Consider the following 15,239-nt stretch of genomic DNA (forward strand, 5'->3'; position numbering starts at 1 on the left):
GCCTTTTCCAGGAAGACTGTGGCTCTCACCCAGAGGTACATGTCCTTGGTCGCCTGACCCCAGTGGTGCTCAAGCGTCTGCTGTGTGGCGCCCATCGTGTTCATCGCATTCTCTGTGTGAGTACATTTGGGCAGGGACGCGTGACCCCACTGTGGGCCACTGACGCGTGCGGGGAAGGCTTGTGGGCCTTCTGATAAGTATTTTCTTCTCTATTAAATTGAGAAGAATGTCTTTCGGACAAACCCCAGATTGAAAGTCTATATATACAGTCTCCTCAAGGAGACCATTCTGAGAAAAATATTTAAGTTCAAGAAGTTTACTTGGGAGTGATCTCAGGCAGCGTCCGTAGGGAAGTGAGGAATCACAAGGAGAGGAAGGCAGTCAGCGTGCTATGCCTTAATGAGCAGGCTTCACTCCTGATCACTGAGCCTCAGTCCTGCTGGGGCTTTGGGGATGAAGTATAGGCCATATCTCAGAGTTGTCCTACCTAGGAGGTGAGTAAGCCTGAATTCTGTCCATCAACCTCCTGAGGCATTGCGGAGCACTGTCCCCGGGTGTCACCTCCCTCCACATGGGAGGAGACAGCCCCAGGGACAGAGAGAGGCTGCCGCCAGAGGCCCCCTTAGATCCGGGGGTGCGGAAGGGCAGGCTCTGAGGGACGTGAGTGGGCCCTGGCATTTCGACTAGTGGCACAATTAACCAACTCTGGCAGCATCTTCCTTTTATGTGAGTTAATAGCACTTTCAGGAGTGGACTCTCTCACTCGGGTAGGGCTGCCATTCAGCTCTGGTGCAGAGGTAAGGGTGGTTTACAGCCAGCATCTCTTGTGATGACTTAGATGCCTCTTCCTGGTCAGTGCCAGTGCTATTTCCCTGACGACATCTCAGTGGCTGCTGTGTAGAAGAAACATCTAACTGATCTACCTCCTACCCAGCCTTCCTGCTGTTAGCCTCTTCATTGCCTCATTTATCTGCAGATTAATGACTGACCAGAAAATCTTCCTTAAGCACCATTTTCATCATATCATTATCTGCAGGGAACCCATAGTCTAAAGATGAAATTTCTTAATGATATCTTCAAGTTCTCCATTCTCCATTCTGGCCTTGACCTACCAGTCTAATCTTATTAATATCGCCTACTACTTTCATATATAAAAACTGGCATCAACTTGTATACTTTTCACAACAGTCACAAGGGTAGGTAGTATCATCAAAACCATTTTTTAGATAAGCAAACTGAGGTTTCAAGAAGTCACACATTATAAGGAAGCAGATTCTAGGCCTTTCTAAATAGAGATATTGGGCAATAGTTGATCCCCATCTGGAGAGTGTGCTTCTATGGGCATATTTTTATATCTTAAAATTTTACCATTGCCTTGCACAGTTTTTGCACATAGAGTTATTGTTCACCATTCAGTCACTAAGTCGTGTCCGACTCTTTGTGACCCCATACACTGCAGCACGCTAGGCTTTCCTGTCCTTCACTATCTCCTGGAGTTTGCTCAAACTCATGTCCATTGAGTTGGTGATGCCATCCAACCGCCTCATCTTCTGTCATCCCCTTCTCCTCCTGACCTCAGACCTTCCCAGCATCAGGGTCTTTTCAAATGAGTCAGTTCTTTGCACCAGGTGGCCAAAGGATTGGCGTTTCAGCTTCAGCGTCAGTTCTTCCAATGAATATTCAGGGTTTATTTCCTTTAGTATGGACTGATTTGATCTCCTTGAAGTCCAAAGGGCTCTCCAGCATCTTCTCTAGCACCACAGTTCAAAAGCATCAATTCTTTGGCGCTTAGCCTTCTTTATGGTCCAACTCTCACATCTGTACATGACTACTGCAAAAACCATAACCTTGAATACAGACCTTTGTCAGCAGTGATGTCTCTGCTTTTCAATATATTGTCTAGGTTTGTCATAGTTTTTCTTCCAAGGAGCAATCATCTTTTAATTTCATGTCTGCAGTCACCATCTGCAGTGATTTTGGATTCCAAGAAAATAAAGTCTGTCACTGTTTTCACTTTTCCCTATCTATTTGCCATAAAGTGATAGGACCGGATGCCATGATTTTCGATTTTGGATGTTTTTCAGAGCTTTTTCACTCTCCTCTTTCACCCTTATCAAGAGGCTCTTGAATTCCTCTTCACTTTCTGCCATTAAAGTGGTATCATCTGCATATTTGAGGTTGTTGATATTTCTCCTGGCAATCTTGATTCCAGCTTGTGAGTCATCCAGCCCTGGCATTTCACATGATGTACTCTGCATATATATTAAGTACCTGAAAAAGTATTTGCTGAGCAAATGCTCCCACAACTCCATATGGAAAGTCATCTGATACCAAGACTTTTGTTTCTGACTCTCTCTGCCCATGTCTTCATGACATCATTTTGCAAAAAAGGAAATTATCTCAAGACTGAAAGGGAAGTATAAATCAGAACTTATTGATATAAATAACTATTGAGAGTATGCAAAGAAAAAGGGATTTTCATACATTTATCTCAAAAGTGAAAAGGTAAAGGAAAAATGGAAACACAAACTCCCTTTTTAGCAAAACTGAAGGGCAGCAAAAATTCCAAATTGAAAAGCTGATGGAGGGGCTGCCAAAAGCAGTGGGTCCAGCAAAGGGATGCGCAAGAAGCACAGAGAAATGTCACAGCTCGAAAGAGCCAGAAACAAGTCATCTCCAGGTGAGAGCACCTGCAGGCGAAAAATCTACATCTCGACAGTTGCCAGAGCTCCCAAGACCTCGTCTAGATTTTTCCCAGATGACAGAGGAGCTGAGGTTTCATGAAGAATCACATAGGTGAGCCTTGTTTGCAAGAAGCTGTCTGTGGTGGCGGAGGAGGGAAAAGTCTTTGCATTGCAAAAACCCCTGTAGTTGTCTATCTCCATTAGGGGTGAGGGACACACACACACACACACACACACACACACACACACACACACACAATTCAAATACACCTGGAACAGGAAATCTAAACAACACAGGCCTCCCAATTTTTCTAACACAAATTAATTCAATTTAATTGTATTACCACCGTGTAACTGGAACATAAAACAGAAATGTATAAACTCAGAGGAAAAAGTAGTAGGAAAAAAGAAGATATCAAATAGGACTTCAGCACAAAAATTGGAAGAAAATATTAAATAGTAAATATTAAGCCATCACATAAATGAATATTATAAAGGTATCTGTGAAATTACTTGATTGAGTAATTGGATGATGGAAGTGAAAGGAGGAGAAAGGATAATATATTAAATTCATCACTGTTTACAGATTTAGCAGATACAGTATAAATTGTGATCATAAAAGAAACCCACTTGGATAAAACTATGTATGCTACTAGGATAAGAAGAAGCAGACAACAGAAAGCAAAACACAAGATGGTGAAGGAAGTTTTGAAACCAGAAAAGAAAGTATGATATAAAATAAGATGACAAAGATACTTATCACATCAATAACTATAAAGGAGCTAAAATCTCTTGTGGAAAACAAAGCCTTTTATGTTGGGATCACTAAGCCATATCCTAACAAGATTCCTGGACTTCAAGGATGAAGACACCCCAGCCACAGCCAGCGCTCACAGACAGTGGCATAGCAGCTCCAAACACTCCAGGAGCTAAGTGGGATCCAGAGAGTTCACACCCAGATAAAAGTTGTTCAGGGATGAAGGTAGCAAGCAGATCTAAACACGAAATAACACAGAGGTTGTTTTTTCCCCATAAGTTCTTCTTTAGGTGTCTAGGTACAAGAGTTTGCAGACTGTGGTCTGTGGCTCAAATATAGCCAGCTACTTTTTTTTCTTTAACAGTTTTATTGTGATGCAGCTGCGTCCATTCACTTACATACTATCAATAGCTGTTTTGCTTGGGCTTCCCTTGTGGCTGAGCTGGTAAGGAATCCGCCTGCAGTGCGGGAGACCTGGGTTCCACCCCTGGGTTGGGAGGATCCCCTGGAGAAGGGAACGGCTACCCACCCCAGTATTCTGGCCTGGAGAATCCCATTGACTGCATAGTCCATGGGGTCGCAAAGAGCTGGGCACGACTGAGCGACTCACTGTCACTTTCACGGCTGCTTTCACGCTGCCAGGCAGAGTTGAGTAGTTGGGACAGAGCTTTCATGACTGGCATAGCCTAAAAGAGGTGGAAGTTTGCAGACCCCTGCGCTAGGCAATAAGCTCCTAAGGCTAGGGGTCCTCCTGTATCCCCCGCACTCATTCCTGGGAGGAGGGGGTGTTCCACACACGAGCCAGATGCAGGAGGAAACGTCCTTGTTCTCATTCTCCTAACTGGAGCATGCTCTCTGCATCCATCTCCTGGACCACCATTCATGCCTCAATTAGACCCTTGGTGATAGTGACGCGTGGGGCTCCCCAGGTGACTCAGTGGTAAAGAATCCACCTGCTGATTCAGGAGATGCAGGAGACGTGGTTCCATCCCGGAGTTGGAGAGATCTCCTGGAGAAGGGAATGCAGCCTACTCTAGTATTCTTGCCTGGGAAATCCCATGGACAGAGGAGCCTGGTGGGCTCTCTGGGATTGTGTAAGAGTTGGACATGACTTAGGGATTAAGCAACAACAAGAGAGGCACATGAAGGTTCAAAACTTTGTGGCAAAAGTGCCAGAAGCTGCAAAGAGTTAACAGACTTTCAGTGAGCTAGCCTTTGTGAAGGATTTCTTTCACGGAATTTCTTACGGCTTCAAACACTGCGAAAATACCTCATACTTGTGCACTGATCTACAGAGAACAACTTACTTGCTCTTGTCCTTTCTCTCAACTGTCAGTCAAATGTATTCTGTTCTCCTGTAAAAAAAATTTGAAGAAAGAAGGGCTATATTTAGCAGGTATAGAAATTAAACAACAGGCTTGCTTGTTCAATCAGTCCTGTTTCTCTCTCCTCACAGCTTCCTGGTCCTTGTTCCTCCTCTTTCCCTTTCCTTTATAACAGGCAAGCTTAGAACCCTAAGAAGGTCTGGGAACAGGGGAAATTGGACACAAGCCAGTACACCTCACTTTTCCAACAGGCAATAAGAGTGGTGGTTGAGAAAGTGAGCTCTAGGGTAAAAGAGCTTAGTTTAAGATCGTTGCTGTGTCCCTCACTAGCTTGTGGCTCTGGCTGTGTTATTTAACAGGCCAGTGTCCCAATGCCCACATCTGTAAGATGGGTATCCTGACTGCCTACTTGCAGGCTTGTGGGGAAATGGAACGTTTTAGTATGGACCGAAGCAGTTACGCTAGCGCTTGGCGCATAATCAGCCCTCCCAAACGTCTGCTGGTGACACTGTTGCCATCCTTGTTGTTCACTCTTACTCCGAAGGGAGTGATCAGTGGGGGGTTGGCAACCACAGCGCTGTCTGCAGCGCGGCCTCCAGAACGGTTCAGATAAGAGTGCCTGGGATGTGCAGCTCCACGGCTCCCAGCATGGTGCGCCTGCTTTCCCTCGGTCTCTGGGGGGGAGACGGCCTGCTCCGTGGGCCGTGATAGCTCCACACAGCGCTGGTTCCTGGATGCTCTGGGTTGGGGTACAGGAATTGCACCTTCATCTGACTGTTCAGTGAAGGTGGCGAAGATGATTCTGCACGGCTCCAGGAAGTTGTTTCTGGTTTTTGTTACTTTGGGAAAACTTGTTGGGACACCTGATTACTCGTCTTATTTATTTTCGGCCGTGCTGGGTCTTTGCTGCTGCCCGGGCTTTCCTCAGTTGTAGTGAGCAGGGCCTCCTCTCTAGTTGTGGTGAGCAGGCTTCTCGTGGCGGCGGCTTCCCATGCGGTGGAGCACAGGCTTTAGGGGGCAGCTTCAGTAGCTGCGCCACGTGGGCTCAGGAGTTGCGTCCCCAGGCTCTAGAGCGCAGGCTCAGTAGTTGTGTTCAGGCTTGTTTGCTCTGAAGCACTTGGTATCATCCCAGATCAGGGATTGAACCTATGTCTTCTGCACGCCTTCCCTGGTGGCTCAGATGGTAAAGCGTTTGCCTACAGTGTGGGAGACCCGGGTTCGAACCCTGGGTCAGGAAGATCCTCTGGAGAAGGAAATGGCAACCCATTCCAGTACTCTTGCCTGCAAAATCCCATGGATGGAGGAGCGTGGTGGGCTACAGTCCACAGGGTCGCAAAGAGTGGGACACGACTGAGTGACTACACTTTCTCCTGCATTGGCAGGCGAATTCTTTATCACTGAGCCTCCCGGAAAGCCCCTACCTCATTACTTATTAACGGGATAAGACTTCTGCTTGCTAGGAGGTTTCTGTGTACGTGGGGGCCTTCTAGGAAGTGACATGTGACACTGCTTTACATATTGTGTTTCTGAAGGAGTTACTGTAATCTGATAGTCACAAATAGGATTCACCCGATTTCAGAGCTGAATGAAGCAGTTCGCGTCATAGTAACGTGCATTGCCTCAGAACAGGAACAAAGTAGTGCCTGGTTTCGCCCACTCTGGGAGGACAGAAGACCTCCAGTTCATCAGGCTGGATTGTTTATCTGTAACTCTACTCAGATTTTTTCCTCTTTAATCTTAGGATGTTCTTACAAGAAACAAATTAAGAATGACCCAATCTGTCTCTAAAATTAGAACTATATGACACTGACTATATATGAACTTTAAAGCATTAAACAACGCACTACAGAAGATGCGTAGTAAATTCTGATAGAAACCTGTGATGTCTCTTCTTTAAGGAGGGGGTAGTGACCCTGAGCCCAAGCAAGTGGCTTTTATTCTATTTTGGTCTGGTTTCTTCTGGAGGAGAGAAGGCGGCTTTCCTTTACCCTTTTAGGGTCCCTGGCTGGGTGTGAAAATTGAAGTGACAAGAACAGTAACAAGAGGCGAGCACGCACATTTATTTGATCGATGTTCTCCCGGAGGTGGAGCCTGAATGAGGAAATCAAGACCAGAGGAAGCAGACCTGCATATTTCTGTGCTTGGTGTGGTGCCAGGTGGGCCGTGGTGGAGGAATATCACAGCTCGAGGGTGTGAGGTCAGTGCAGCGGCCTGGGGACTGAGCGAGGCCTGTCTGCTGGGCCCTCCTCTGCCTCCCTGTGCCTTGGGAGATGAGGCTGCCCCTCCGCACCTCGTGTAGGGAGCGCACCTCTCACAGGAAGGTTTTACCACGTGTTTCAGGGAGGAGGGGGGAGGGGAGGGGAGCAGAGCGAGCTTCCTGCTTCTCCTGTTTCCCCAAACTCCTCTGCTGGGCCGCACATGTTCAACATGCAAGGTGCCGTGTCTGGGGGAGTGTGTCCTGAGCCTCTGGGGTTCTTCCCTCTCACATGGTCCACAGTCAGCATCTGTGCAGCTCCGCGGACACCGCCACGTCTCTTCTCCCAGCCTCCTGCTGTTCGCCATAAACTCGCAGCCGGATGAGCGGCCCGCTCACGCTCCCTCCCTTCCAGCACAGCCCCCACCCCGACGGGGCTACGGGAGTCTGGGTCCCGAGAAATACTGACCTTTGCTAAATACTGTTTCGAATGGCCCTTGTGTGTTTCCTTGGGGTTGGGCTCTTTTTATTCCGAGGAAAAGAAGACTTTTCTCTCTGTTTCCCACAGTGACTCATAAGTACCGCTCTTAGTGGATACAGTGATGGAGGTGATGGTGTTAATGTAAACAGTGACTGTACTGTCTCCTGTAATCCTCACTACAACCCTATGAGGTCTTTAATATTTAATTCTTCAATTTTTAATATTTAATTATAATTTATTTACATAAATAAAATATATTAGAAAATACCAATGAAATTTATTATTAATAAATATTTAATATTTAATGTTATTATACTTATTATACTCCTTTTATAGACAAGGAAATTGGAGTTAAGAGAATTTAAGTAACTTGCCCAACATCACATCACTAATATATCTTGGGGCTGGAACTGAAGCTCAAATCCAACTGTCTACAGAACCCTAAATTTTAACTGCTAACATGATAAAAAATAAACATTTACAAGTATAATTTTAAAAGAAGAGGTCTTCTGGGCCATGGTCTAGTGATACAAATTAAAATTGCTTGGAAGTGGTTACAGACTGCAAAAAACTAAAGTCATTTAGTCCATACCATGAAACTACTCTCTCCTATAACCAGCCCATGAATTCTCTAACAACTACTTAGAATTCTCAAATATTTGTAAGATTTAAGGACTTGATAGCCTTCAAATATTTTGTTTTCTATTTTTTATAATGAAAAACATTATAAAAAACTTTAATTTCATTAGACTAAATTAAGGTGCTTTATTTGAGTTCACTCAGATAATGGTAATAAACGACAGATAACGTTTACCCAGATGGCACCAGTGGTAAAGAACCGCCTGCCAATGCAGGAGATATCAAGAGACGCGTGCCGATCCATGGGTTGCGAAGATCCCCTGGAGGAGGGCATAGCAACCCACTCCAGTATTCTTGCCTGGAGAATCCCATGGACAGAGGAGCCTGGCAGGCTGTGGTCGAGGGTATCACAGAGTCGGACACTGCTGAAACGACTTGGTGCAATGACTCCACTATGATTTCTGCTACTCGTAAGTTGCGTGAGTTAGTGGTAAGTAACATTTTTAACTCCTTGGATAGTTTCTAGGATACTGGTCATATATGGAGGACTTGGATGAATAAGTAAAATGAGAATATTTAAAATGTGCATTTCCTGATTTCTGTGTTGTCAGCTTTTGGAATAGTGGTTTATATCCCACCACTCACTTTTAATATATTTTGTATTCTGTGTATCAGTTTGTAGACAGAGTAGAGGCCCCATATGGCAGCTTGATGGATATGATACAGGCTCCTGCTGTGTCCTGAGGCCGCTGAGCTACTGTGTATTGATTATTGAGTTCTCTGACCTCCAGGATCACACTAGTGGTAGGCTTGTAAAAGGTGTGTCTCTAGCTTCTTGAATCTTAAAACTAGAAGAAATCTCAGAGTGATCTCCAGCTCAATGATCTCATTTTATTTATTAAGAAAGACTGATGCTTGTTATTCATTGTAACTTTAGTATCTCCAGTCCAGGCCAGTCATCTCCCTATGAGAAACACTGAGTGCCTTCTAGGGCTCATGCATCCTGGCCTTGTGGGAGATGAGACTTCCTCCTGGCTGATGAACAAGGAAAAGCTAAGCCTATTGGAGCAGAGAAGGCAATGGCACCCCACTCCAGTACTGTTGCCTGGAAAATCCATGGATGGAGGAGCCTGGTAGGCTGCAGTCCCTGGGGTCACTAAGAGTCGGACATGACTGAGAAACTTCACTTTCACTTTTCACTTTCCTGCATTGGAGAAGGAAATGGCAACCCACTCCAGTGTTCTTGCCTGGAGAATCCCAGGGATGGGGAAGCCTGGTGGGCTGCCGTCTATGGGGTCGCACAGAGTCGGACATGACTGAAGCGACTTAGCAGCTAGCAGCAGCAGCAAGCCTATCGGAGAGCCAATGTCCGGGAGAAAATGGACTGAAATGGTACCCTGGCTATCTCAGAAGAGGGTCAGTGGGCCGAGAAGCAAAGTCCAAGTCAGAGGCAACTGCCCAGAACTAGAGGCCTCACCGTAGCTCTGGGACTCCTGAGGGTGGAGCTGAGGTGGAGCCTGGGGCCAGTTCGGGAGCTGAGGAACCCTGAAGCCAGGGTCTTGTTATACAAGGACAGTTGTCATGATCACGGGTGGGGAGAAAGGCATTGTGTCCTGCATCCAGTGATTTTTTTTTTCCTTTTTAGCAAATGTTACTTGTTTGCCATGAGGGTAGCTAGAATTTGGTCTTGGTGTTCCAAAAGAGTACCGGACTAGGTTAAATCAGTACATGGTATTGCAGCTGAAACCAAGAACAGCAAGGAGCTGTCAGGACTCCACGTTGCAAAGGACAGAATATCTAATTTCAGTCAGCCCTTTCAAAGAAAGGTTTTATCGTTTTCACGTACCTGAGCTTTCAGAGCCTAGGCAGGCTCCGTGATTGGCTGATCCAGAGGGTTGCAGTTTCTTTCCATCTCCCTGCTTCAGCTTCCACAGTGTCATTTTCCACCCCAACCTGTTTCTACTCATGGTTTAAAGATGGCTGCCATAGGCCTGGGATTCTGGGGTTCCTGTTCAGCTTTGGTGAGATGCTGAGAGTTTCTGCCCCAGCATTCTGATCAAGTCTTGAGATCAGCTCTGATTGCGTAGGTGCTCACCCTTGAACCCAGGCCTGATTTAAACCAACCAGGGACTACTCATGGAATGAGAGAAGGAATGAGCTTATTCTGGAAAAATATGGGATGTGGAGAGAGAGGTAGCTACCGAAATAAAATCTGGGTGCTATTAAGCAGAGAAAGACAGGAAATGCATTGGACATTCAACTCGATTCACATAGACAAGAGGCCTGGACTTCTGAACTTGTGAGCGGAGACACACTTATCCAGGTTCTTGACCCCAGCACTAGAGAGTTTGATTCAGTAGCTCTGTATTTGAACACATCTTCCCTGTTGATTCTGTTAATGAACCACCTGTGAGAACCATGGGAGTACATGACTTTGGAAAAAATATAAAAATATTTATAAATTCTTTTTCCTTATAACAATAGAACATGTCCATAATCTAAAACTTAGAAAATACAAAAATGATAAGACAATTTGTTAAGTGTTTTTTTTTCTCTCCTAGCAGGGAAATGCCTGTAATGTTTGCTAAAGAGGGACAGTGGTTGTTCATTTAAAAGACTGAGCATGAACTTTGAAAAATCTATTGTGTTCCTGTTTGATGAATGCTTTGCATTTCGTTAGAATTCTTGCACAGCCTCAGAGCAGTCTTGGGATACTTGCCAACAGCTGATGGCCCTGCTGGACTCCTAATACACAGGGGTAGAGAATCTCTGTCAGTGTCATCCCCAAGACTGGCTTTATGGAGAGAGTCATCCATCAAGGGGAGCAGGGCACTCTGCACCCATCCAGGCTGGAGGAGGTGGCCATGGCCACTGAGAGCCCTCATACCTGGGAGAATCCCAGCGAGGCCCGGCCTTCCCTGCAAATGACTGGGCTTCAGCACTGGCCTTACGTGTGGGGCTTCCCTGTGGTCAGCTTTGATCCTGCCATTTGCATGCTTGGTTGAAGGTGAGCTGCCCTCACTTGTATGTCCACAGTAATTTCAATAACTTTTGGCTTACTTCTGGGCTGGTTAATGGAACCCACATAGAGAAGTACAGTGCCTTGGATGGAAGGCTAGAAATGTGGACTCTTGAGTTAGACTGCCCTATTTATTGATTTGCCGGCTCTGCTACTTACGTCTCTTCAGGGAGCTTCTTCACCTCTCTGACCCTTTGTTTCATTTCCTGTGAGATGGGGCCACTAGAAGGACCCACTTCCTGATGCTGTGTGAGCGGTAAGGGAGACAAGGACCTAACTTGCCAAGGGCCTGGTGCTGGAGACACCAGTTTAAGGAGGACACTGGATCTGATCAGTTCTGCTCTGATTAGTGATCTCATTCGTTGACTTAAATGAAGTTGTTGCAGACACTGTCCACTAGAGAAAACAGCAGCTTCTGTGGACAACCTGTAGTTTGCTCTGCACTGCGAAACAACAGAGGGTTTTAAGTAAGGGAGGTGCTATGATCTGATTTTTATATTTTCTTTTTCTTTGCCTTACGGGTGCAGATGATACACACAATGGAAGCAGAGAGACCAGTTGGGGGAAGAGAGCGTTTACCTAGGATGATACTTTGGGTGTACACACAGGGACACCACAGGGACAGGGGCTGGGGGTTAAGGGGAGAGCTGCGCCCCTGGCTGATGTGGCAGGTGGAGAGAGCCGGGGAGGAGCCCCGAGGCTTCTGTCTCAGGTGGCTGTACGGTGCCATCCCTGAGCACCACTTACCAGAGAGCACCTGGGCTTCTGTTTGTTTTTATTCCAAGGTGGATCAGATAATAATAACAATCAACTTTGGTTTGAGTGCTTGAGTTGGAGAGACCTGTGGCTGACTTAGGATGCCTGGGGAAGTCAGATATCTCCAGGTGGCTGGGTGTATTTACCCCTGTGGGTCATCCACGCAGAGGCAGTACACACTCTTAAGTCCTCGGGAACCTGAAATAGCAAAAGAACTGAACCCCGAAGAGGGGCCAGAAACACATCAGCATTCCTTTGTCAAAACAGAGGAGCCAGTAAAAGAAATTGAATGAAGTCAGAGGAAAGGAAGAAAATTATGATTTGGGTCACAGACTCTTAAAGAAAGGAGAGAAGAAGGGAGCGTGGCTTTGAATGGTCATGTGGGATTAGGGTGGAACGGTACCTGATGTTGGCCTGGAGTGCTGGGCACAGGCTGCCAGTAAGCTGACAGGGCGGGGGGCTTGGGAAATGACCAGCGTGGCTGCACACGACTTCCTCAGACTGTGGGTTTAGGAGCCGAGGTGGGAAGGAGTCCAGAGAAGAACTGGGGAGAGGAGTGTGCAGGGATGAGGGAAATTGTCATGGGGTGAGATCCAGGGCTTTCCTGGGGGTCTGGCCTGTGGATGGTGAGGAAGGCTGTCCTATTCCCAACTCTCAAAGGACTCTCAGTCCCAGCCTTGCCTTTTCTCCCAGGGGTCCACAGAGTCTACTTGTATTGACTGACCCTCTAGGACCTACTTCTCGGAGTCACAGGCGTGCTGCCCCCTGGAGTTGCGCACGCCTGCTCTTTGGCCAGGCTTTCTGCTTGGCTTCGGCCCATCCACATGTCCCAGGCTCCCGGCCGCAGGGACAGGCAGAGGGTGGACACGCATCCCAAGTCAGGCTACTCAGAACGGAAGACACAATTGCAGGGGTGTCATGTAAACTCTTAGGGTTGCAGCCCTAGTTTCTTCCAGGTCTGTACCACCATCTGTGTGATGGCCCTGGGTGCTGTTGGCGTCATGTGACCACAAAGGTGGGAATGAGCCAAGGACCTGGGGCTGAAAACTGAGGGAGGGGAGGTGGGCCCTGCCTGCCCATCTAGCTTCTCCAGACGTTCAACTAATACATTCCTCTTACTGCTTGAGTAACAAGACACATCTTAGTTGATACACCCTTCCGCTTCTTCAGACACAGTTTTAGAAATAAAAAAATAAAATGTTCATTTTTTAGAAGTTCTTTGACGTTTACAGGGATATTTTGCATCCATTATCCCATTTGATCCTGACAAATATATGCACCATTTTATAGATGAAGGTCATTAATGAGCAATAGAAAACTAGAATTCACCTGTCTGGTTCTTACTCATGACATCACCATGTAAATTCCTTTTAAACATAGTTGAATATTGAATGAGCAGTTTCATATTCCACTGCTAGTTCTGTCTCCATTTTATGTTTATATTTTTATGTGTTGTCCTAAATCACAGAAGCTCTTTGCAAAAGCTGTGGTCTTTAGTGAGTAATCAATGTCTTAGTATGAAGATGCAGCAAGTATTAATGAGTTAGCAAAGAAATCACAAAGCTTCTTTAAATGCATTTACCCCAACAAGCTCAGACAGGTTACATTCCAGAGTCCTGAAAGCACTCGCAGGTTTTATCTTGTTTATTATTTTAAGATTATTATTATTGTCCATATTTGAAAATTTTTGGAGAATGGGAGAGACACAAAAAGGGTAAAGCTGGGAAAAATATGAGCTGCTTTTCAAAAGGGAGATACTAGGAATTACAGACTTAATGCTATGCTTTGTCCCTCAGCCGTATCCGATTCTGCGACCCCATGGACTGGAGCCGGCCAAGCTTCTCTCTTCATGAGGATTCGCCAGACCAGAATACTGGAAGGGGGTGGGGGGTTGCCATGCCCTCCTCCAGGGGTTCTTCCCAACCCAGGGATCGAACCCAGGTCTCCCTCATTACAGGTGGATTCTTTACCATCTGAGCCACCAGGGAAGCCCATGAATATTGGAGTGGGTAGCCTATCCCTTCTGCAGGAGAACTTCCTGACCCAGGAATCAAACCGGAGTCTCCTGCATTACAGGCCGATTCTTTACCAGCTGAGCTACAGAGAAAGCCCACATACCTAATAGTTGATAGAAAAAATTGGAAACAATTCTAGAAGATAACCAAACAATGTTCTATCTGTGGGAATTTGGGGAAGAATTTGGCAATTACTGGTATAAGTCCTGTCAAACTAACCTGGTCTCTGATAACAAGTCAATTGTTATGATAAAACAAAGATCCGAGGGTTCAGTAGATTTATAGTTAGTTTTAAAACCTCCCTGAAAATGAATGACTGTGTGTGTGTGCATGTGTTTGTGAGACTCAACTGCACAGAGAGGGGTTTGAGTGTACACTGCAGTTGATGCCACGCTGCCTGCTTTAGTCTATGCAGACATCTTCTTTTGTTTTATAGTAATATTTTCATTTTTAAAAACATTAATTTCTTTATTTTTGGCTGTGTTGGGGCTCAGCTGCAGTGCCGGGGCTTCTCTCTAGTTGCGGCATGCAGGCTCCGTTGTTGGGGCACTCAGGTTTGGCTGAGCATTGGCATATGGGATCTCAGTTCCCTGACCAAGGGTCAGACTCACATCCCCTGCATTGCAAGGCAGGTTCTTAACCATTGAACCACTAGAGAAGTCCCCCACTTTTATGTTATTCTCTTCCATCCCCACTTCCAAGGCCATTTTGCCTCTTAGACACTCAGTCTGCTGCTGCTGAAACGCCAATCCTTTGGCCACCTGATGCAAAGAGCTGACTCATTGGAAAAGACCCTGATGCAGGGAAAGATTGAAGGCAGGAGGAGAAGGGGACAACAGAGGATGAGATGGTTGGATGGCATCACCGACTCAATGGACATGAGTTTGGGTGAACTCCAGGAGCTGGTGATGGACAGCGAGGCCTGGCGTGCTGCGGTTCATGGGGTCGCAAAGCGTCAGACACGACTGAGCGACTGAACTGAGTTGAACTGCTGTATTTAAGAAGTGAACTCCGTCTTCTTCGATAGTATTTAGATGTTGGTGTACTTTGAGAATGTTTGGTGGTGTGTATGTTTATTTAAATTTGCGTAAGTATAGCCAATCAAATGCTCTTTCTCCCACTCAGTGTTATGTCTTAAAGAACTCCTGATGTGCACTTGGTGAGTCTGGTTTAGTTTCCTGCCTGGTGCAGCTCCCACAGTGTTCCATCCATACACTTGTCACATCCTGCTTGTCCCTTTGTCTGGAGGTGAGTCTGGCTTTCACAAACAGGGCTGAAATGGGCATCCTTGCACATGCCTCCTCATGGACCCGTTTGAGAGGTTCTCTGGGCTTTCCCGATGGCTCAGCAGTAAAGAATCTGCCTGTAGTGCAGGAGATGAAGGAAATGAGGGTTCGATTCCTGGGTTGGAAAAATCCCCTGGAGGAGG

The sequence above is a fragment of the Budorcas taxicolor genome, chromosome 1 (genome assembly GCF_023091745.1).
Source record: "Budorcas taxicolor isolate Tak-1 chromosome 1, Takin1.1, whole genome shotgun sequence".
Taxonomy (NCBI): Eukaryota; Metazoa; Chordata; class Mammalia; order Artiodactyla; family Bovidae; genus Budorcas; species Budorcas taxicolor.